Below are 23,480 nucleotides of genomic sequence, written 5' to 3'. Positions count from 1 at the left end.
CTTTCCATCAACTATCTATCTGCCCATCCATCCATGTATTCATCCATCCACGCTTCCACCCATCCACTCATCTATCCACTTACCCATGTTCTTTTTTTTTTTGTCTTTTGTCTTTTGTCTTGTTGTTGTTGTTGTTGCTATTTCTTGGGCCGCTCCCGCGGCATATGGAGGTTCCCAGGCTAGGGGTTGAATCGGAGCTGGAGCCACCAGCCTACACCACAGCTCACGGCAACGCCGGATCGTTAACCCACTGAGCAAGGGCAGGGATCGAACCCGCAACCTCATGGTTCCTAGTCGGATTCGTTAACCACTGCGCCACGACGGGAACTCCCACTTACCCATGTTCTATTTCCTATGTGCAAGACCCCATTCTAGGCACTAAGAATGCAGAAATAATTGGATAAGACCTCTTCCCTCCAGGAGTCATTGGTATATTCAAGGAGCTCAAATGTGCAAGGCGGAATATGATGGGGTATTCAATGCTTCCTGCTACAGGTGGCTTAGGGGAAGATCTCATTTCAGATGTCTTCCTTCTGGGGAGTTCCGGATGTAGCTCAGCAGGTTAGGAACTCAACATAGTATCTGTGAGGATGTGGGTTTGATCCCTACCTCGCTCTGTGTGTTAAGGATCTGGCATTGCCACCAGCCATGGTGTAGGTCAGAGATACAGCTCCAACCCGGTGTTGCCAGGGTTATGGTTGTAGGCCTGTAGCTGCAGTTCCAATTCAACCCCTAGCCTGAGAAATTCCATCTGCTGCTAGTATGGCCATTAAAAAAAAAAATAAGGTCTCTGCCTCTGAGAAAATGAGGAAACTTCCCGAACAAGGTAGTAGTCAATTCGATTGACGTGGATTGGTTACTCTCCCGTTCCCAGTACCAAAGTTAGCTCAGATGTTACCTTGTATATTTCTTGAACACTGGGAAGAAAGAGATGAACCAATTATGATCTCTGCCCCTAAGATATCCCTGGTCCAGTGGAGGAGAAAGATAGAGAAAGAACAAACTATATGTGATAATAGAGGATGGCACGTCACTGGGGTGGCAGCGTGTACAGTGTCACTATCCTTACGTGCCTGGGGATGGGTGTGAGGGGAGGGAAATGTCCAGTTAAGCCTCGACCCATGTGCAACACACACACCTCACCTAGCATTTAGGTCATGGCTTTCAGGCATCTGTCTTTACATTCTGGAATCCAGGTCTGGCTAAATCTAGCTCAAGTGTAAAGGAGAGGCCAGTTCTGCCCCTCTCCATACTATCTCCAAGTACTGCCCCTCTCCAGTACTGCCTCCAAGACCCTTATCTCATTCATTAACTTTGTAAGTCAATGTTAGCCCACACAGGGCTTGGGAAGGAGACTGGTTTCGGAGCCTGGCAGACTTTTGTTCTGATTCAGGCTCTGCTCTTTACTAAGGGTGGAACCTGGGAGCTTCTGTTTCTTCCTCTTCTAAAGGAGGGGCTTGATGCCCCGCCTTGAGAGGAGTGGACTGTGTGATGAAATGACCCCATGTGGGGAAAGCACCTAGGAAGACACAAAGTAGGCTCTCAGGCAGTTCTGCTGGGTGGTGGCCTGGTGCCCAGAGGCAGGGGCTGGGTCTACCTGCGGATCTACAGACAGTCTCCGCCACCCTCCCCTCCGTGCTGGAGGCAGCAGCTCCCTCCTGATGGAGTCTCAGGGAGCAGCACTCATTCCTTTCCTGATCCTCTAATATGCCTACCAAATGCTAAAGCCCGGGACAGACACTCCTCTCTGTCCGCAGTAACAACATCCCCCTGGCATCCCCTTGCCCAGGGCACAAGGCATTGAAATTTCCTACAAGCACCCTCCCTCCCTGAAGCTTTCCTCCTCCCTCCCTCCTCCCCTGCAAGCTGAAATGAAATTATATATATATTTTTTGCCATCATGTGCTATAGACTGTGTCTCCCAGAGAACCACGGGTAATCTCAGATGCAAATATCCTATGCAAATCCAGTTGCTGGTTAAAATTAGGAGGGAGCCCAAGGCAGCCGTGGTTATGGGCTGTAACTGGAATCTCCTCCGTGCGGTGATTTAAACGTGCAAGTAACGCCAGCGGCTTTGAAGATGGAGCTCCCAGCCAGCCTGAATCTGTTTCTCTCTGTGTGTAAAGCAAGTGTGGACCACTGACTTGGAAGATTGGAGCAGTTTTCCAGGCTTTTATTCCCACCCAGGGGTTCTCAACCAGGGGCGATTTTCTCCCCCAGGGGACATCTGGTGATGTCTGGAGACATTTTGTTTGTCGCAACTCAGTGGGTGCTACTGCAGCTGGTGGGTAGAGACCAGATGATGCTAAACAGCCCCCAGTGTGCAGGGGATGGTCCCCACAGCAAAATGTCAATGCTGCCGAGGCTGAGAAATCCTGTCCAAATCTATGGTGGCCCCAAGGGAGGGGGGCAGGTAGATGATTGATTCGTTAGTGGGTTTTTACCTTTACATTGAAAAGAGAGTGAGTCCAGACTTGTGGTTGCCAACGGGGAGGGGGAGGGAGGGGGATGGACTGGGAATCTGGGGTTAATAGATGCAAACTATGGCATTTGGAGTGGATAAGCAATGAGATCCTGCGGTATAGCCCTGGGAACTGTATCTCGTCCATTGTGATGGAGCCTGATAGAGGACAATGTGAGAAAAAGAATGTGTGTGTGTATATATATATGTGTGTGTGTGTGTGTGTGTGTGTGTATGTATGTATGTATGACTGGGTCCCTTTGCTGTACAGTAGAAAATTGGCAGAACACTGTAAACCAAGTATAACAGAAAAAATAAAAATCTTAAAAGAAAAGAGAGTCAAGTCTCCACACCCCTCAGCTCACTCATCGTCATGTCCTTCCACGCCTGACTCTTGCTTTGCTCTGTTCTGTTCGATTTTCTCCGTTATCCCTCAGTCCTGCTCTTGTGTCACCACCCCCACCTGCCCCCCCGCCAGAACCCCACTCTCCCACCGCTAATGTACGTCCTCAGATAAGGATGCTTCCTGTAAAATACATGGAGTTGTTTATCATGAGAATGTGCTTTAATTTACATACATTATATTGGGCTTTAGGTCTCATTCTACGGCTTAATTTTTTCTCTTAATGCTGCGTTTTTCAGATCTACCTGTGTTTCTGGGTGTAAATCTCGTTCGACGCCTCTGACTGCTGCAGAGATTTCCAGAGAGACACCTGCTCCCTGGATAATGGACACCCAGCGCCCCGGGGGACCTGTGAGAGGATTTCTCTGGGGCCTCCTGCGCGTGGGAGGAAGGGTCCCAGGGATGTGGTACTTCATTTCCCTAAATGCTGTCAGGTTTCTGCCAGAACACGATCCTCCCACTTCGCTGTCAACTCAGGGAATTACCAATTTTCTCATGTACCATTCTTTTTATTAATGTATAGTTGATTTACAATGTTGTGTCAATTTCTACTATACAGCAAAGTGACCCAGTCACACCTATATATGCAGTTTTTTCATGTACTGATTTTTAAATTTAATTTTCATTTTTAATATTTTCATTTTTTTAATTAAAAAAGTTTTACCAATTTTCTATTTTTTTCCAATCCACTTCGATATGATATGATATTATTGTTTTCATTAGGGGAGAGAAAGTTGAATTTTATTTATTTGTTTATTTATTCATTCATTCATTCATTCATTTTGTCTTTTGAGGGCCGTTCCCAGACGAAGGGTGGAATCAGAGCTACAGCTGCCGGCCTACACCACAGCCAAAGCAACACCGGATCTGAGCCGCATCTGAGACCTACCCCACAGCTCATGGCAACACCAGATCCTTAACCCGATGAGCGAGGCCAGGGATCGAACCCACATCCTCATGTATACTAGTCAAGTTCATTACCACTGAGCCACAACAGGAACTCCCAGGAAGTTGAATTTTAATAAATATTTTCTAGAACCAAAGAACAAGAAGCCATCTCAACAGCGAGCTGCTTGGGAAGCAGAGCGGGAGACTCTTTGCCAGGATGTTTCTCCATGGAGACTTGGGACCTAGATGTAAAGGCCCTGTTTGATGGATGAGGAGTTGAGGTTGAGAAGGGCTTCTTCTGGACCAGTGGTTGTCGTGTTTCTGGGGACCCTCCTATGGGCCGAAACTTCCTCCTCAGCCTGGAAGCCCCTGAGGTCAAGGGCCTCAGCTCCTCCATCAGTCTGGGAGCTCCCTGCAGGCAGAGCCTTCCTTACCACCCCCACTGCCCGCCCCCCGGCACTTGCAGACTGCTGGACCTCTTCTGCTGTACCAAGAGGGCTTCGTGGCCAGTGCTCTGGCCCAGTGTCTGCACTTGGGGTGCTGGTCCCATGAGAGTAGCTTAATAGGAAATGGCCAATGGAGGCCAACTTCTCCACTCCTGCCCCAGCCCCCACTTGCCTATCTGTACCCATATTCCACAAATCCGGTGAGCATAGAATCTCAATGCTTGCTTCCCCATCCTGATCCTCTCCTGGGTGCAAAGATACCGTCTGAAGCCTTGGGGCGCACAAAAGTTTCTATTTCCCTCCTCTCTATTTTGAGAGTGAAGCCCCGGTTACTCAGCCTGAGAGATCCAATTCCCTCTCAGAGAGCCTCCGTGGGAGCCGCCTCCTTCTGGGGCCTGTGTACCTCTGTTCATCCCCGTGGGGACCCCACCTCCCCTCCTGCAGGCTCCCCCCTCTGCCCTGAGCTCCATCCATCGGGCTGTCCCTGCAGAAGGCGCCTCTTCCCAGCTCTGCCCCTGTCTCTGCTCCATCTGCATTCTTATCAATCTAGAAGCCTGAGGCCATTAGACTTCAAAGACTATATAAAATGTGTTTAGTGATTGTGTGTTTCTTTTTAATATCAGCAAACTGCATTTTCAGAGAGAGAGGGCCAGAGCCACAGAGAGAAATAAAAAAGCCACCCAGGAAAAAAACTGTAGCTGTGACGGTGGTGGGAGGAGTGGAGACTCCTTCTGAGAGTGGCCGTGGGCTGCTTTTGAAGCAAAGTGCGTGCATCAACGGGGACCAGGGGCGTGGGGATGTCAGGAGCCCTCTCCATTCCCAGGAAGAAAGGGGGAGGGGAAAATGGAAGTTTCAAGCCTGTGCTCTTGAAGCCAAAATCCACCTCCAGCCTCTTGACAGACCCAGTGGTTAAGATCACAGCCCTTGAATCAAACCAGCGCAGCATGGTGACCATGGCGACCAGCAGTGCTGGTGACTTCAGATTTGTAAGCTTTGATTTCCTCATCTGTAAAATGAGGCTATACCAAGGGTGCCAGCCTTAGTGTTCCAGGATTCTGTGGGATAATGGCTGAAAAGATTCTGGTGCGTGATGGGTCATTCTTAGAGGATGGACACTGAGCTTGGGGGAGGGGGGTTGGCATCACTCTGACTCTCCAGGGCAGGGATGGACAGCCCAGCCAGAGGTGGCAGGCTCTGAAGTGCCTCCAGGATAGGTCGTTGGCAAGGGAGCTTGGAGACAGGGTCTCATGTCTTTGCATCAGCTGAGCTCCAGGCAGCAGCTGTGTGCCTCCTCCATGTGGCTTCAAGTCAGTGCCGTCTTGAGAGCCAGTCTTGGGAAGGGGCTGCCTAGAAACCTATCGGTGGGCTGTGCACTGGGGACGAGAAGTGAAAGCACTGAGGACAGACTGAGCCAGGAGATGCTTCCCAAGTGCCATCTCAATATATCTTCACCACCCTGGGAGGTCAGATTGTGACTCCCATTTTTCCAGGGGATGGTCCCCAGTGAAACAGACAGCACTTATGACTTGAACATAGCTAGAACCCCAATTGGGACTTGAACCCACTGTTTTTAAATTAGAACCACTCACCCATTGTCTGGACTCACTGAGGTTCAGATCCTTTTTTTTTTTTTTTGGTCTTTTGAGAGTTGCACCTGTAGCATGTGGAGGTTCCCAGGCTAGGGGTCAAATCAGAGTTGCAGCCACCAGCCTACACTACAGCCACAGCAACATGGATCTGAGCCGCATCTGCCACCTACACCACAGCTCAGGGCTAAGCCAGATCCTTAACCCACTGAGCAAGGCCAAGGATCAAACCTGCGTCCCCATGGATCCCAGTCAGGTTCATTTCCACTGAGCCACAGCAAGAACTCCCTGAAGTTCGGATTATGCCTCTGCGCAGAAGGAATTCAGGGAGAAACAATGTGATGGGCAAGAAATAGATTTATTAAGATAAGATGCTTATAAGAGATGCAAATGGGCAGGCAAGGAGGAGGATTAGCTGGCTACAGTTTTAACATCCAAAGGGAGCGGGGGGTGGGAAAAGACTGCCTCTTCCTTTTTCTTCGAGTAGTAGCTTTTCCGAGGTATCTGGTAAGAGAGTATTTGACCCTCGAAGGTCAAACAAGGACTGTCTTGGTGCTTGTTCCAATCAGCAGAAGGGTGGTCCTTAAACTCCTGCCCTTGGTCTAAACCTGAATGCAGGCCTCACCCCATGCCCCATCCAATGGCCTGAGGCACAGCTCATGCCTCCACTAGTCAAGTAAGCCTGCCTCCTTCTGACGGCCCTCTGAGCAGTTGTTAATGTACAGTGACCTCCCATAGTTGCCCAGGTTTCCCTCTCTCCATGGTCCCTCACAGGGACTCCTAAAACTAGCTGTGTAACTATCCTACTCCATCCCTATCTTCAGGATACAGGGGAGCCCCAGCCATCCCTGCTCCTCCCTCTTGCCTAAAAGCCCCCCTTCTCTGCCTTTTCCAAGTTCCTTGAAGTGCTTTTCAGCCTTGTATGTCCACACCTCCAAAGGTAGGCTGGGATGACTGGCTAAGCAATTTGGGGAGGCTTGTGGGAAGAAAATACTCCCCAAAGAGCCTGCAGGCCGTCCCAGGCACCGAGGTGACACTTGCCAGGCCCTGCACCAGGGTGTGAGTTATGGCCAATTACCCACTGCAGAGGCTTTATCTCTGAGACGTCTCATCATGAGCCCCTCCATGACTAGAGAAGAGGTAATTGCATTTTTAATGCCTGGAAAGGTAAAGAAAAAGTCTGCCGGGCTTCCATCTGTGTAGGCATGAGGGTTGATTCTGAGCCGGATACTACTGTGTGCATCAAACAGCAGGGGCTCCATGACCGCTGATATGTGACTTTATCTGGGGGAGTCAGCTAATGCGAATTATAAACCAAAACATATTCGGTCCCTGCTCCCTGCAGCCTGCAGGCATTTAAGGGGCCAGGCTGGGCTGAGCTGAGGGGGGCTGCCCCCAGCAGCGGTGAGACCTCTACCCTGAAAGGGACAAGGAGTGCTAATGCCAGGTTGAAGGGTTTTTTCCTGATTCTACAGATGATGAAAAGTTACTGATGGCCTTTGAGCCCTTAAATGGCATTTTTAAACAGTAGAATTTAGACTTGTTGTCTGGAATGGTCAGGTAGGGTTGTTGGACTCAACAAATAAAAAATACAGGATGAATAAATTTTTAACAGATATGTTTGCTAAAAACATCCCATGTCATATCGACCACGAAATATTTGGGACATGCTTATACTATTAACTTGTTTGTTTCTTAAGCCTGAAATTCAAATTTAAAAGGACATACTATTGTTTATCTGGCACCCCTAAATGGAAGGAAGGAGAAAGACAAGAAAGGGGAGATTAAAAATTGATGTTTCCATTTTCTGGTAATTTATTCAGTATTTTTTACTTATTTAATTGTATTTTCTGGTACCTTATCTTAAATATGATGCTGTCCCTCAAGTTACTGTTACAACGACACAGAAACACACTCACATTCTCTCTCCCACATCCACATACGGGAATCATAGATTCTTAAATTTATTCATTCAACAAACATGCAGGAAATTTCTATTATATACCAAACGCTTTGCTCTGCCAAGCATTAGAATCTAGACATGACTTCAAGAAAGTTTCTATTTTTGAAATATGTATCTGTCTCTACCTCTAGTTTTCCAATCTACCTTCATACCCCTATTTATCTTTGTAAAAACAGGCACACATTTATTATGAGTGTGTATGCATTGTGCATGCATGCAAATATATACATGGACGCATCATGGATCATTTGAGGGATCTGTGGGATAAGACAAAGGACAACAAATAACAGAAAATGAGGATAGGGTGTCCCTGTTCTCACTGGTTGGGGTCAGCCATGGCACCAACACTTAGAATCTTGGGCAGCTCTCCATGTGCTCACGCATCTACAGCCTTGCTTAATTTTCAGATGGACTGGGAACCAGATAGACTCAAGGGGGTTATGTTCAAGGTCAAGGTCATATAGCTAAGAGCTGGAAAAGCCTGCATATAAACCAAGCCCTATGTCTGGTACAATCTCATGGCCACTGACCAGACAATCAGGACAATCTTGACTCCCAAGGTCATTGCCTTTCTGCTATGCTACATAATCTCAGGTGGCTGTCTGTCTTTCTTTCTTAAGTCTTCCTTTGGACCACACATCCCCGTGATTATCAAGGTAAGGTGTGGATAACGTAGGTTGGTGTTGCCCCATCACGGAGCTGAAGCTTTGCAGGTGCCAGTGGGTTTCTGAGGTAGGATTTGGATGCGCAGCTGTGAACAGAGGCTGGGTCTGCAATGCGAAGCCTGATGCCTCTGGGGCCCAGAGCATGATAAATAAATCCGGGGAGTGGATCATCCAGGCGAAGGCTTGCAGCCTCCCAGTTCTTGGGAGAGAAGGAGGGGGCTGATCCATTTGGAGAGTCGAGTGGAGGACATCCCTGAACAGCCAATTAAACCACTTTTAATGGTTTCGAAGAATATATGTTCAAGTTCCAAACCAATCTCAAAACTTAGTGAAGCAGAGATAACCGGGGCTTTGGCCGTGCAAGATAAACTAGCAAATTCCGAAATGCAGGCAATCCTGTTTTACATTAAGGCAAGCGAAAATCAACACGAATCCAGGTCCTTCTCTCACTGCTGTTTGGTGCGTGGATACCCACAAGAAAATGCGCTGGCATCTAAGAGACAGTCTGGCCCAGAGAAGATACAGAATGAACTAATGAATGAAGGAATGAATGGTTTGCCCTAAGGCTCTGATCATTTCTGTCAGAAGGGTAGAGCATAAGCTGATTAGAGGATCCAATAAGGAGAGTGGAGATTTGGGATTAAGGAGGAAAATGTGAACAGTACACTGATCCACTCATTGGTTTGTAAAATGCAATATCAAGCAATTAATTTCATAAATGCTTATTTAACTTGTGTAAACTGGGATTATGTTACAAGGGAAAGGTTTTTTTTCTTTTACTTTTTTTTTTTTAATATCCCCCCGCCCCGCCCGATGTGGTGCTCTCCAGTCTGTGAGCTCCTTGGCTTTGAGTTGAACACCTGCCACCAATTGAAATATTTTTGATCTAAGGGACAGGTTCTGGACACAGAAAGGTGTCACTCTTGTTCTAGAAACAGCCTAGAGTGGGACCCATCTGTGGGTGGAGCCACGTCCCTTAAGAGGAGCGGGAGATGAGAGCAAGTGCCTGGTAGAATCTGTAGGGCCTTCCTGGTGCTGTCTGCATCTCCTTCCTTTTTCCAGGGCTCTAAGGATGCCTCAGTTCGAATTCTAACTCTACCATGTCCACGCTGTGTGATCTTGGACAGGTTATTTAACCTTTCTGGGCATCAGCCTTCTCATCTGCAAAATGGGCAGCATACTAGTCGTGACCACCTCCTAGAATGACTGGAAGAATTAGATGAGATGAGGCACGGACAGCAATGCTCCCCACCTTGGCTGGACATCAGTCACCTGGAGAGCTTTGAAAACGCCCCCGTCCAATGAAACCAATGAAAAATAGAATATCTGGGAAACAGGAGTCAGGCATTGGTATCTTTTCAATCCCCCAAAGTATCAGTTCTGTATATGGAAGTTCCTAGGCTAGGGGTTGAATCGGAGCTACAGCAGCCAGCCTATGCCACAGCCACAACAATGCCAGATCTGAGCCGTGTCTGCCACCTATACCATAGCTCATGGCAAGGCCGGATCCTTATCCCACTTAGGGAGGCCAGGTATTGAACCTGCATTCTCATGGCTACTAGTTGGCTTCATGACCACTGAGCCACAATGGGAACTCCCAAGGTAACATTCTTAGCAGAGCGTCTGGTACCTAGGAAGGACCCAATGAACACAAGCTATTGTTCTCACCCAGCACCTGCTTATTGGGACCCCCTACTGTGCTCCAGGCCCTCTGTCTGGGAGATTCAAGAGTAAAACAGATAGACATGGGTCCTGCCCTCGTAGAACGCATAGCCTCAATCAGACAGATGGTGTCTCCGATGAACTGGCTCTGCCGTGTACAACCACAAATGCTCCCACTTCCCCAGTGAGGTGTCACCCCCAAATCACATCTGGTCACATTCCATTGGACCCGTTCAGTGTCTCCAAAGGTGGCAGGTCTTCTCCCCCAGCTGCTACCTTGGAATTCCATTAAGAAGTTTGGGAACCCCCCGTCAACTCCCAGACCCGCTGGCCAGCTGGGTTGTGAATGAATGTGACCATGTCTCAGCAAATTCTGACCTGGAAGAAACTGGCCAATTAGTGACTGTGGCAAAGATGGATAGCCTGAGGCTCTGTCAAGCTTAGGAGCCTGGGAGTTCCCTTCGTGGCTCGGCAGTTAACGAATCTGACTAGTATCCATGAGGACGTGAGTTTGATCCTGGCCTCACTCAGTGGGTTAAGGATCCATCATTGCCATGAGCTGTGGTGTAGCTCGCAGACTCAGCTCGGATCCCACGTTGCTGTGGCTGTAGTGTAGGCCTGCAGCTACAGCTCCATTTCAGCCCTTAGCCTGGGAACCTCCATATGCCTTGGATACGGCCCTGAAAAAAAAAAAACTTCTTAGCCTGAGCTAGGCATCCTCTGGAACTAGTGATAGGTTTGGGGTGCAGGAGTGTGGCTTTGGACCCCAGAGCCCAGTTTTCATCCTTGCACCCTGCCTTCTAGTTGTGTAGCCACAGGTAAATTACCTGATATTGACGAGCCTCATGTTCCTTTTTTTTTTTTTACAGCCACACATACGGAAGTTTCCAGGCCCGGGTCGAATTGGAGCTGTAAATGCAGACTACTTTGCAGCTTGTGGCAATGCCAGATCCCTAACCCACTGCGGGGATCAAACCTGCATCCTCACAGAGACAACGTCAGGTCCTTAACCCACTGAGCCACAACAGGAACCCCACAAGCCCCATGTTCTTAACATAAGGGAGATCCTTTGTACAGCTCGGAGTTACTATACAGATTAAATGATGCATGAAGACCCTGGCCCAGCACTTGGCATGTAAATATAGCCCCGTGAACATCCCATCCTGCCAACCCCATGCCTTGCTCCCTTCCCCCACTGCCCATGCGCGTCCATACTACAAGTTCAAATTGCTTTGTGTGGCTGGTTTGATGCCCAGGGACCTGCTAATTGGAGATGCCTTTGATGTCTTCATTAAGGATGGTCCACAGGGCTTCTTGGCAGCATCTTGTGGGTGGCTGGTTTGAGCCTCCAATAGGGCCCAGCTGCTTCTTTTATAGGACATTGTCTCAGAGTCATCACAAATTCACCCTGACCTTATCCAAGTTGGGTTGCCTTCCTGGGGGCCTGTGCTCCCACTTGGGAATGGCCAGTTCCATTCCTAGATACCCGGGCTCTGGAGTCAGACAGACTTTGATTTTTCCAGTACCACCTGTGAAGCCTTGGCCAAATCTCTGCACCTCTCTAGGCATGTTTTTCCACACCCTCAAGATGTTCCAAATGCCCTGGAGAGATTTGGAGGTTATGCTCCTCTCATGCCACCGAGATCTTGTTTTTTTTTCTTCAAACACATCACGCTACTTCCCACCTCAGGGCCTTTGCACTTGCTATTCCCTCTGCCTGGAGTTCTTTTCTAGGCTCCTATTCATCCTTTAAATTCCAGCTTAAAGGTCACCTCTTCAGACAGGCCTTCCTGACCACCTGGGAAATGGTGTTCCCTCTAACCCATCAGATCATGTGTCTTCTTTTCAGCGCTACAGCAAATCTGAGTTGGTTGGTTCATTGATTTTTTTTTTTAATCAGCTATTGTCTGTGCCCCAGTGGAGGCTCCTTGGAGGCAGCAGTTATCAATTTTTTCAGTTTCATTATTGTACCCCACAATACCTTTCACATAGTAGGCATTCAGTAAATATTTTGAAAAATAATAAATGCTAGAGAGGGTGTGGAGAAAAAGGAACCCCTCTATGCTACTGGTGGGAAAGTACATTGGTACAACCACGGTGGAAAATGGTCTGGAGGCTCCTTAAAAAACTAAATATAGAACAACCATATGATCCAGCAATCCCACTCTATCCGGAGAAAAGATACATGCACCCCAGTGTTCATTGCAGCACTATTTATAATAGCCAAGACATGGAAGCACCCTAAATGTTCATCAACAGAGAACTGGATAAAGAAGATGTGATATAGGAGTTTCTACTGTGGCTCAGCGATTATGAACCTGGCTAGGATCCATGAGGATTCAGGTTCCATCCCTGGCCCTTGCTCAGTGGGGTCGCAATATGGCATTGCCGTGAGTTGTAATATAAGCTGTCAGCTACAGCTCTGATTATACCCCTAGCCTGGGAATAATTCCATATGCTGCAGGTGCGGCCCTAAAAAGACAAAAAAAAAAAAAGAATATGTGAGATATATATATCTATATACATATAGATATATATATCTATAATGGAATATTACTTGGCCATAAAAAAGAATGAAATAATGCCATTGCAGCAACATGGATGGACCTAGAAATTATCACACTAAGTGAATTAAGTCAGACAGAGAAATACAAATATCATATGAGATCACTAATATGTGGAATATAATAAAAAAGGTACAAAACAGAAACTGACTCAAAGATTTCAAAACCAACTTATGGTTACCAAAGGGAAACATTGTGGGAAGGGATAAATTAGGAGGTTGGTGTTGACATATACATGCTACTATATTTAAAAGAGACAGGTAACAAGGACCTATACACAGGGAAATCTACTCAGTACTGCGTAATAACATACATGGAGAAAGAACCTGAAAAGAAGTGGATATATGTATATGTTTAACTGATTGACTTTGTTGTATACCTGAAACTAACATAACTTTCTGAGTCAATTATACTCTAAATTTTTTAATTATAAATAAAAGAATAAATAGATAAGTGATGATAATAACAGTAGTAAAAATATTTATGAGCTCTTAGAAGATGTCAAACACTGTTCCAGGTTCTTCACATGCATGAATTTCCTGATTTCTCACATCACCCTGTTTAATAGAAGAGGAAACTGAGGCATAAGGAAGGTTTAGCAGCATACCCAGGGCCATGAAGCCCATCACCAGGATTTAAATGTAAGCTGTTCAGCTCCAAAGCCTGGAGGCTGGATTAGTGAATGAATGAATGAGTTGGTAGATAAAATCACCAACCACCATGCCCAGCACACAGTAAGCGCTCGCTATATGATGGCAGTGATTAGTATTTCAACACCGCATCATTCTCCTCCTACGCACAAAACTCCTCTGTATGTCTCCAAGGGTTCCGGTGCTCCCTCACACCCTTCCACCCCCATCATTCTGTCTATGGCATGCACGTTTCTGTGACCAAACTACAGAATATACATGTATATTCAAAGATGCAGCTCTCCATGCTAAGCAGCCAGAGAGCTAAATATTTAAAGGGGCCGAGTGAATTATGGACTCCCCTCTGCAGTGGGTTCTTGGTTTTGGTCCCTCCCGGAGTCACAGTTTTCCTTTAGCACCAGCTTCCTCTCCTCCCAGCATCCGCCTCCCTGGCCTTCCCTCCAGAGAGGCTGGACCCTTGAGATGGAGCATCCAGGCAAAGAGTAGGATCCACCCCTGGGACTGCATCTGCACAGTCAGGGGTCTCGCCACCCCCGCCCCCAGAACCATACGTGGCCACTGGGGTTGCAGATCTCTCAGGGCCTGATGGATGTGCTCTGGCTAAATGTTGGCTACTTTCAGTTGATTTCAACTCCAGAAACATTTAAGGACCACCTGCTCTATGCAAAATCACTGTGACCAGAAATTACCATTTATTGAAAACTTTCTATTCTTCGTGTACACGAATTAGTTAAATCCCAGGGCTTGTACTTGCTTGGCAGCCCAGCTCCTCATAAGTTACTTACCCTCTTTGTGCCTCATTTTTCCCATGTGAATTTTCTTGGGTAGAATGCTAGCAGTCCTTTATAAGGTTGTTATGAAGAATCAAATGAGTGATCACTCTTTCAAAATTACTGTACTAAACAAGAATGAAATCAATGCCGTTTGCAGCAACATGGATGCAACTAGAGATGCTCATCCTTAGTGCAGTGTCAGAAAGAGACAGACAAATACCACAGCATATCACTTACAGGTGGAATCTAAAATATGGCACAAACGAACCTATCTACAGAACAGAAACAGACACACAGACAGAGAACAGACTTGGTTGCCAAGGGGGAAGAGGGAGGAAGTGGGATGGACAGGGAGTTGGGGGTTGGTAGAGATGCAAACTATTAGATTTAGAATGGATTAGCAATGAGATCCTACTGTACAGCACAGGGAACTATATCCAGTCTTTGGGGATAGACCTTAATGGAAGACAGCATGAGAAAAAGAATGCGTATATAGGTATGACTGAGTCACTATGCTGTACAGCAGAAATTGACACGGCACCGTCTATCAACTATACATTAATGAAAATAAAATTTAAAAGAAATTACTGCACTGAACTCTGATCTTCCTAAGCCTGCCCAACTTTCCCCCCTTTCCCATAGCAGTTATGGCTTTCTATCAGACTATAAACTTTACTTATTGTTTTATATATATAATATATATACATACTATAATATACATTAAAATATAATATATAAAAACAATATATCATCATATATAACACATCTATTATGTACCTCCTATATATAATATGTATAAAACAAATAAGTATTTATATATATGCATATGCACAGATAGTCTGTCTTTCCCCTGTTGATATAATATGAGCTCCACAAGGCTGGAGATTTACCTGTTTTATTCATAGATATATCCCAAGTACCAAGAACAGTGCCTGGCCCATAGTGGATACTCATTAAATACTTATGGAAGAAAGAGAGAGAGACCTAAATAGCGCTGTAACCGCTAAAACCACGTTCACCTACCATTTTTATAATGTTACTAAAGCCTCCCCACACGATGCCTATAGGAAGATACTAGCTTTATCTCCCCTTTCCAGAGAAGGAAACTGAGGGCCAGGGAGGGATGGACTTGGAAAATCTTTGTCTTCAAACAGTTATGACCAAGTAGATAAAGAACAGGACTCTACGCTCTTGGGAGGGACCCCCTGACGGGAGGGACAGCCTTGGGAACCATCCTTCCTAAATGCACCTGTATGTCAGACCCACTGTGTGTATTGGGGGTGGGGTGTATTTTAGTCCCAACCCCGCTCAGCATTCCGGGCGCAAGTATTCTCCATTTTACAGATGGACACATTGAGACTGGAGGCTTTTCAGGGACTTCCTGCAGGAAGGATTTAGTCTGAACTCCTTCAATTCTCCAACTTTGCACCCTGAGGGCCGCCTACCTCGCCCACCTCATCTCACACCCCTGACCCCTGTGCCCCACAGCCTCCAGCTCCACGGATGATCCTTGCGCTACCCTTAGAGCCTGCTGCAATGCCTGACACATAGTAGGTGCTTTCTAGATGAATGGGATCTTGCCCTAGCTCATCAGGATTTCACATAATACATGCTGGAATTCAGACCTAGCCTGGCTGGAAAGCAAATGCCTCTGAGTTTCAGTTTGTAGAGGCAATTTCACGGCCGAGGAAGACAGGAGGCAAGCTCCGGGGAGTGTATAGAAAGAACGTTGTCAGGCCGAGATCGTGAGGACGGGCATCGTGAGTGGAGGGAACAGACGGGGCAGAGGTTAAGGGTGCAAAAGGGCAGGGTTGGATTGGGGAATGAGGGCAGCTCAGTGGGACTGAAGCCAAGGGGCTTTCATATTCGTTTGGGGACAGGAGAGATTGTTAGGATCATACTGGGAAGGCTTCAAAAGCCAGGTAAGGAAATGCGGAGCCCTTGCTGTGGTTTAATCAGAGCTGCACTTTGCGAGTGTCACTCTGGTCAGGGCGGGATGGGAATGAGAAAGTGATTGGATCCTTAGCCTCAGGGGGTGGGGGTGGGGGGGGTGCTGAACTAGGACAGCAGCGGAGACAGAGGAGGAGAGATCAGGTGCAGGGGCGAGGTGGAGATTGGATTTGCTGGCCGGCTGCTGGCAGGGACAAAGGCGAGCAGGAGACATCCACGCCGCCTCCTGGAGCCAGGCGCCTCGGTCCCCGTAGTCAGGGTTACGGAAGGGAGGGACGATCATCTCGGAAATCACAGAGGTCACCTCCAGCCTGGCCTCCCCACGGGCTGCAGCCAGGTGGGGAGGTGGTGATTCCTCCCAAATGAGAAAGGGAGGAAGGAGCCAGCAGAGATGAGGACCCCGCGCTCGGGAAAGAATTCCAAATAAATGCATCCTTTGATCATTGGACCGATTTCCGCAAAGGCTTGTTAGCTCCGAGAAGATCAAATGGAGAAGATAATGAGCAATTTTCAGGTAGTAGGTGCAGCATCCGAGGTGACAACCCAATTTAGTCAGATTCTTAATCAAGTCGGAATCCCTGACTTGACGCTATTTGCGGAGTCTATTACTCCATTATGCTGAGTGCTTTGCTGTCTACGGCCTCCAGATTTCCCGTCGTTAGAGGTATTTATCTCCATGCGATTTAATTAAAGTCTAGTGTTTAATGACACAATGTGCGCTAATTATTTCTTGTTGGTTGTTGAGGGTGTTTTTTTTTGTTTTTTTTTTTTTGTTTTTTTTCTTTTTCCTCCCCCCGCCCCTTTTGCAACAAAGCAAAAATCCCATTATGTCGCTGGGCAAAGGAAGAGTGGAAGATGGGGGGCGGAGGGCTGGGCTGGGTTGACCTGGTGACAGATCAGACAAGGAGGCAAACAGGGAGATGGTTTGTCCTTTGGATCCTTGATCCCAGGTTCTGTGTCCCAATCATTCAGGGGGCAGGCCTTTTCTCCGGAGCCTGGGAAAAAATTTAGCATGGAGCTGGGCACCCAGGGAATACTCATTAAATGTCGGTGTGCGTTGTTGTCACAATTTTGTTGTGATATATGTTGTCATCAGCAGGTCTGTGCATATGGAAGGAGGATAGGGTCCCACCGAAGCATAGCAATTCACCAATAAAATCCTCATCTATTGCTGGAATCCTTGGTGGTCTTATTCTGAGTCCTTATCAAGGCAGGACGTGGATGGAGGGGAAATTCCAAACTGGACAGCACTAGCCCAGAGACAATTAACCCGTCTTTAAGGAAGTGGTCCATGCACTGTGTCCAGAGGAGGGAGAGAGAGGCTGGACAGTATCCAGCCCTGCCACTTTGGGAGAGTCTCCACTCTCACTGAGCCTCAGGTTTCTCATCTGTATAAGGGGACCATGAAACACAGTGAGGATTAAAAGAGATAAAACATGAACGAACCAAACCTTGGCTTGATGCACCTGCCTGGTTCAGTGATGAACATGGATTATCGTTATTATCTCTGCTCTCAGAAGTGTGTGGCCAAGGTCAGAGCCCAGAAGTTTATGCAGTCAGTGTTTGGGGGTCCAGGGGTTTCTTTAGGGTGAAGACAAGAGCTGCCCTGGAGGGAAGAAGCACCCTTAGCAATGTCTGGGGGTGATGGTGGCCAAGTTCATCTTACACAGATGATTACTGGAGAACCCGGTAGGGTATTAGACACTAGCCACTGCGTAAGCAGAGTTCAGATCCTAGAGAAGGGATGAAGATACTTCCGAGGAAGATAGCACATCCATGGGTTGGTGACCCTGGCATGGGGTACACCAAGGTCTGAAGTTTCTGTGGGTACCCAGGGTAGCCTCAGGTCTTCTGGGCAGCAAAGAACGAAGGAGCAGGAGTCCTTGATGGTGAGAATGGGGCTCACCTCCAAACATCAGCAAGCAGATTGAACAAAAATTCCCCTCAGATAGTCCAGGGTCATGACGCTGCTTTCAGGAGCTGGTGCAGGCAGAGGAAGGTGTGGGGAGGTGGTAAGTTCGGGAGTCCAGGGCTGCCAGGACATCCAGGTTGGACAGTAGAGGTCAGAGGTCAGGAGCACAGGCTTTGGAGTCTAACTGGGCTAGACACCTGGGCTAGAACTCAAGCAGCTGACCCCACACTCCTGAGTCCCATTTCCACACCTGTCAAGTAGAATGAGACTAGGACCTCATTCACCAGATGGGAAGGAGGATTGAATGGAATAATAGGTACCTGATACAAATGAAGAGTCTAGGCTGTTTTTAGTTGCTTTTGTTGCTAGGGGATCAGGGCAGGCTAGATACACAGACCTCATCGATGGCAGCCCTGTACCAGGACAAAAAGAGGAGCATTTGCTGACCACCTGTGGGTTTTGAGATGCCCCAGGGACTCAACTGTTATTTTCCTCCTTTGTTTGGGGAGGCCATAGGTCCTCCCAAAGTGAGACCCCTCGTGAGGTCCTTTCGTGCACTCATGATGGATGGTAGTGTGGCCCTGGAGAGGGGCCCGGGAGCAGTCCTGTCCACGGTCCTCTTTAAGAAAAGGTACCTTGCGAGAGCCTTTCTGTAAAGTGGCTGCAGCTTGTGTGCCCTGACTATGGAAACCTTGATATGCGTCATATTAGGTGGGACCAAGGTCAGTGTCCAAGTCTGTCCCTGAAGCCTCTGTCCTCTGTGGAGACTTGACGGGGGAGCAGGGCTGCCCAGGAAGGAGGCTTTATTCCAGGTGGAAACAAACAAGACAATCTGACCCTCTTTCAGGGCTCTAGAGGCAGGGGGTGTCCCTGGGAAGGTGTGTTATTTAGTACTTGGGGACTATTACTGAGCATTTATTTCTTTTTTTCAATGAGCCCACAAGATTCTGGAAGCTAGCATGATGGTATGACCATGCTAGCTCACTGCCTTTACTGTTCTTAGCCTGTCCAGTCGCCCCTGCCCTTACATCACCAAAGTCAACCTAGTTGGGACTTATTCTTGAAGCTCTAGAAAGTCAAATTGATAGAGCACCTGGGAAGTTCCAGGCACTGTGAATGAGACCTTCAAGAAGCTCCCGCCTAGTGGGAAATGGACATCCAGGCAGACCGTTGAAGTAGCATGTGGGAATTGCTACAATAAAAGCAGACACAGGAGTTCCTGTTGTGGCTCAACGGAAATGAATCCAACTGGTATCCATGAGGATGCAGGTTCAATTCCTGGCTTTGCTCAGTGGGCCAGGGATCCGGCATTGCCGTGAGCTGTGGTGTAGGTCGCAGACATGGCTCAGATCTGCTGTGGCTGTGGCTGTGGTGTAGGCTGGCAGCTGCAGCTCTGATTCGACTCCTAGCCTGGGAACTTCCGTAATGCCATGGGTGCAGCCCTAAAAAGCAAATATATATATATATATATATATATGTATTTTTTGTCTTTTTAGGGCATATGGAAGTTCCCAGGCTAGGGGTTGAATTGGAGCTGTAGCCACTAGCCTTTGCCACAGCAATGCCAAATCCGAGCCACATCTGCAACCTACACCACAGCTCACAGCAACGCCAGATCCTTGAAGCACTGAGTGAGGCCAGGGATCAAACCCACATCCTCATGGATGCTAGTTGGGTTCATTAACCACTGAGCCACAATGAGAACTCCTATGCATATATTTTAAAGCAGGCACAGAGGGAGAGCAGGGAACTGAGCCTCCCTGGCTGGTCAGAGAAGGGTTCAAGGGAAAGTGATATTGAAACTGGGTCCATGGGAGGAGGGACATTCTGGCAGAGGGAGCCCTGTGTGTAAAGGGGTGGGGGGTGCTGGGTGCTGCGCCTTCTATGGAAAGTGTGTGATGGATACAGGGCCAGGGGAGGAAAGCTGGGCAAGGAAACCAGAGCGAAAGATGAGGCTGTCTTAGAATGTCTTTGCTGGGGAGCAGAGACTGCAGCCCACAGATAGAGACACCCTGGTGGGTGTCACCTTCTCTTGTGCTCAGACAAGACCCAGATGCTAGAAAACTTAATGAACACCCAGCTGGGCCTTGGAAAACCTTCTGAGGGGGTAACCAAGGGTGAATATTCTTGCTGACCCCTCCTGAGACAAATTCCCTCCCCTCCACTTCTCGACAAGGAGACCTTGACACCTGGGGTCGACCTCAAGGAAAGCAAACCCACAGGGACCAACTCACCAGAAGCGCCAGAGGCTCCCCTTTCCTGCTGGAGGGGAGAGACTTGGCGAATCCCCCAACCAGGCTGCAGAAAGTCAGGAAAAAGAGAGGCCTTTGGATCCAAGGGGCTCTGAGACTCAAAAGCTGCAGCTTGAAAGATTTTATGGGAGTTTCTTCAAGGAAACAGATATCTCCACTGACACTTGCCAAGGCATTTTCTCCAGTAACAAGCTTCTTTATTCAACCAAACAAAGAAACCATCGCACACAGAGGAGTGAGGCGAGCTGTCAGATGCTGTTCTGGGGAGAAATGAAAGAGGTTTTTGCAGAAGCTAAAGTACGTAAAAGCTGAAGGTCAAGAAAGAGACCCCCCTCTGGCTGTTTTGCAGTATGCAGGACATTGAAGATGGCCAGCCCACCAAACGATACTGCTCTCGGGGCTGTGGGACGTGCTGACTGCCAGGTGAGGGATTTAACCAGGCTGGAGCTGTTCCCCCTTGAGCTGTAGCCATCCACCAGCCATCCTTGTGGTCTTTGCTGCTCAGAGTTCTTTCTGTGAGTGATGAAATGACTCCCGAACACAAGTCTTCCCAGCATGGGTGGGAACCACCATCAGCCAACCCAAATGCTATTCCTGAGACCCCAAAGACCTTTGCCCCTCTCGATGTTTTTAACTTCCCCAGCCCTTCCTCTTATACAGCATCATCCATAAGAACAATGCCGCTGCTTGGAGATGGTCCATAAAAATAACCACCTGATCTTGGTACAGGGTTTCGGCTTTTACGAACTCTGCCCATCCCTTGTAGCTCTGTCCCTCACAGCAAACTGGATCATGCCATCAAGGAAACCTCTTTCTCTCCCATTTACAGATGAGGGAATGGAGCTTTGGGTGACTGAATAACCTGCTCAAGGAGACACCATTCGTAGGAAGTCAAACCAGGACTCCAACCCAGCCCTGACGTATGTCCGGTCTCTGATAATCTCTTTTCTTTCTTTTTTTGTTTCTTTTTTCTTTTTCTCTCTCTCTCTCTCTCTCTTTTTTTTTTTTTTTTTTTTTTTTTTTGTCTTTTAGGGCCACTCCTGCAACATATGGAAGTTGCCAGGCTAGGTAGGGGGCGAATCAGAGATGTTGCCGCCAGCCTACACCACAGCAACACCAGACCCAAGCCGCATCTGCGACCTACACCACAGCTCACAGAAATGCTGGATCCTTAACCCACTGAGCGAGGCCAGGGATCAAACCTGCATCCTCCTGGTTCCTAGTCAGATTCATTTCCACTGAGCCTCAGTGGGAACTTCCCTCTGATGATTTCTATCTCAGCTCTCTGAGCACAGTGTAGTGGCTTTGTTGCTAGATTCTAGCATCAGGAAGAAAGCACCAGTGCCAGCCTGAGCCAACCAATAAGGAGAGAGCTCATAAAAAATGCTCCACCCTTTGGCTGTTTCTCTGCTTATTTCAGTCTAGCCATTTGAGTATGTATGACACCTGGGTCCTCAAATGCTATAGTAATTTACACATTTACTTAAAAAGCCTCCCCTTGCCACTTCCCAAGCTGGTGACAAAGACTTGACTCGGAGAACTGAGTGTAGATTTTGATGCCTCCCCTAATTCTGCAACCTTGGGCAAGTCCCTTAACCTCTCTGAGCCTCAGATTCCCACTGTAAAATGGAAAGAATGAGTCACTCTCCATTTTGTGTTTATTCCTGTGTTTTCTGTGGAGGGGTGATGTGGGGGGCCCACAGGATAATGGGCATAAAGTTTTCAGTACAGTGCCTGGCACGTAATAAATGCTCACTAAATGGTAGCTGTTATTCATGGGGTGATGGTAATGATGAAAATGGTTGTATTGGTTGACCATTGCTCTATATCGAGCAACCATAAAACCTCGGTGGCATATAACAATGGCATTTATTTAGTTCATTAATTAGATGATTAGGACTTGGCTGACATTGGTTGGGGCTCAGCTTGGGCCACTGGACTCCATGTGGCTCCCAGCCTCTTCTGGGCCTCTGGCAATGGTAGAGTCAAAGAAAGAACACAAACTGAATTGCACGAATGCCTTTCGAGTCTCTGTTAGTGTCATATCCACTCACCTTCCATCGGCCAATGGCTGAGTCCCAGCTAAAGAGACAGAGAAATACACCCAGGCCACAGCAGGAAGGCAACACCAAGACGCATGCCCAAGACTGTGGATAATGTCACTACTGGCCAGGAAGTGCAAAGGCGACCTGAAACCCAATCTTCTGCAGTGAACATCTCAGGTGGTCCTCCTTTGATCTTTAACCACTCGTACAAGTACAGAATCAAGATTATGGTCAAGTGGCTGGAGTTCCTGTGGTGGCACAGTGGAAACGAACCCAACTAGTATCCATGAGGATGAGGGTTTGATCCCTGGCCCCACTCAGTGTTAAGGACCTGGCGTTGTCATGAGCTGTGGTGTAGGTCTCAGATGCAGCTCGAATCTAGTGTTGCTGTGGCCATGGTGTAGGCCAGCAGCTGTAGCTCTGATGTGACCCCTAGCCTGGGAAATTCCATATGCTGCAGGTTTGGCCCTAAAAAAGTAAATAAATAAATAAATAAATAAAAGATTTTGGTCATGTGGAACATTCTTCCTACCTTTGCCATTGTGATTTTTCCTGAGAGATTATGTATCTTCTACAATCTAGTTAAGTGGGATTTCTTGTCTCAACACAGACCTCATGCATTGTTGGGCAAGTATGTGTATAGGCATATGTGTATACTTTGTGAACGTAAAAGTACTTTGTAAGTGTACATAGAGACTGAATGACCAGGAGAAGAAGGCCACTTCTTAAGGACACATAAGAACAAAGCCATAAAATGACAGCTCAAAGAGCAATGGAAATTTACAAAAATTACTAGTGAGTGTATGAAGTAGGTAAAGGCAGCTGGGAATGATCAAAGTTGAAGATACTTATATCCTACAATTTAGGAGAAACTCTTAGGTATATGACCGAGGCACATATACAGCAGTGTGGTGTGCCATAACCCCAACCCACACACATCCTAATTGTCCAGCAAGAATAGCATTGATAAGTAAATTGCCATGTACTCACATGGTGGAATACTATACAGCAAGGAAAAGAAGTGAAGTCTCGCTCTGAGTAACAATGTGAGTGAATCTTATAAACAAAATGTGAATGAAAAGAAATAAGGGACGGAAGAGTATGTCCATGATTCCATTTGCATAAAGACCACAGACAGGGAAAACTAAACTGTATTGTTTAGGGATGGATACGCAGGTAACAAAACAATAAAGAAAAGCCAGGAAATTATTGCCATAAATACAAGGATGGTGGTTCCAGCTGGGTGAGAAGCAAAGACAA

The sequence above is a fragment of the Sus scrofa genome, chromosome 6 (assembly GCF_054392235.1).
Source record: "Sus scrofa isolate SSC_HxYL_T2T_F1_AM1 chromosome 6, Sscrofa_HxYL_maternal_Yorkshire_Landrace_v2.0, whole genome shotgun sequence".
Taxonomy (NCBI): Eukaryota; Metazoa; Chordata; class Mammalia; order Artiodactyla; family Suidae; genus Sus; species Sus scrofa.
Note: the sequence above shows the minus strand (reverse complement) of the source record.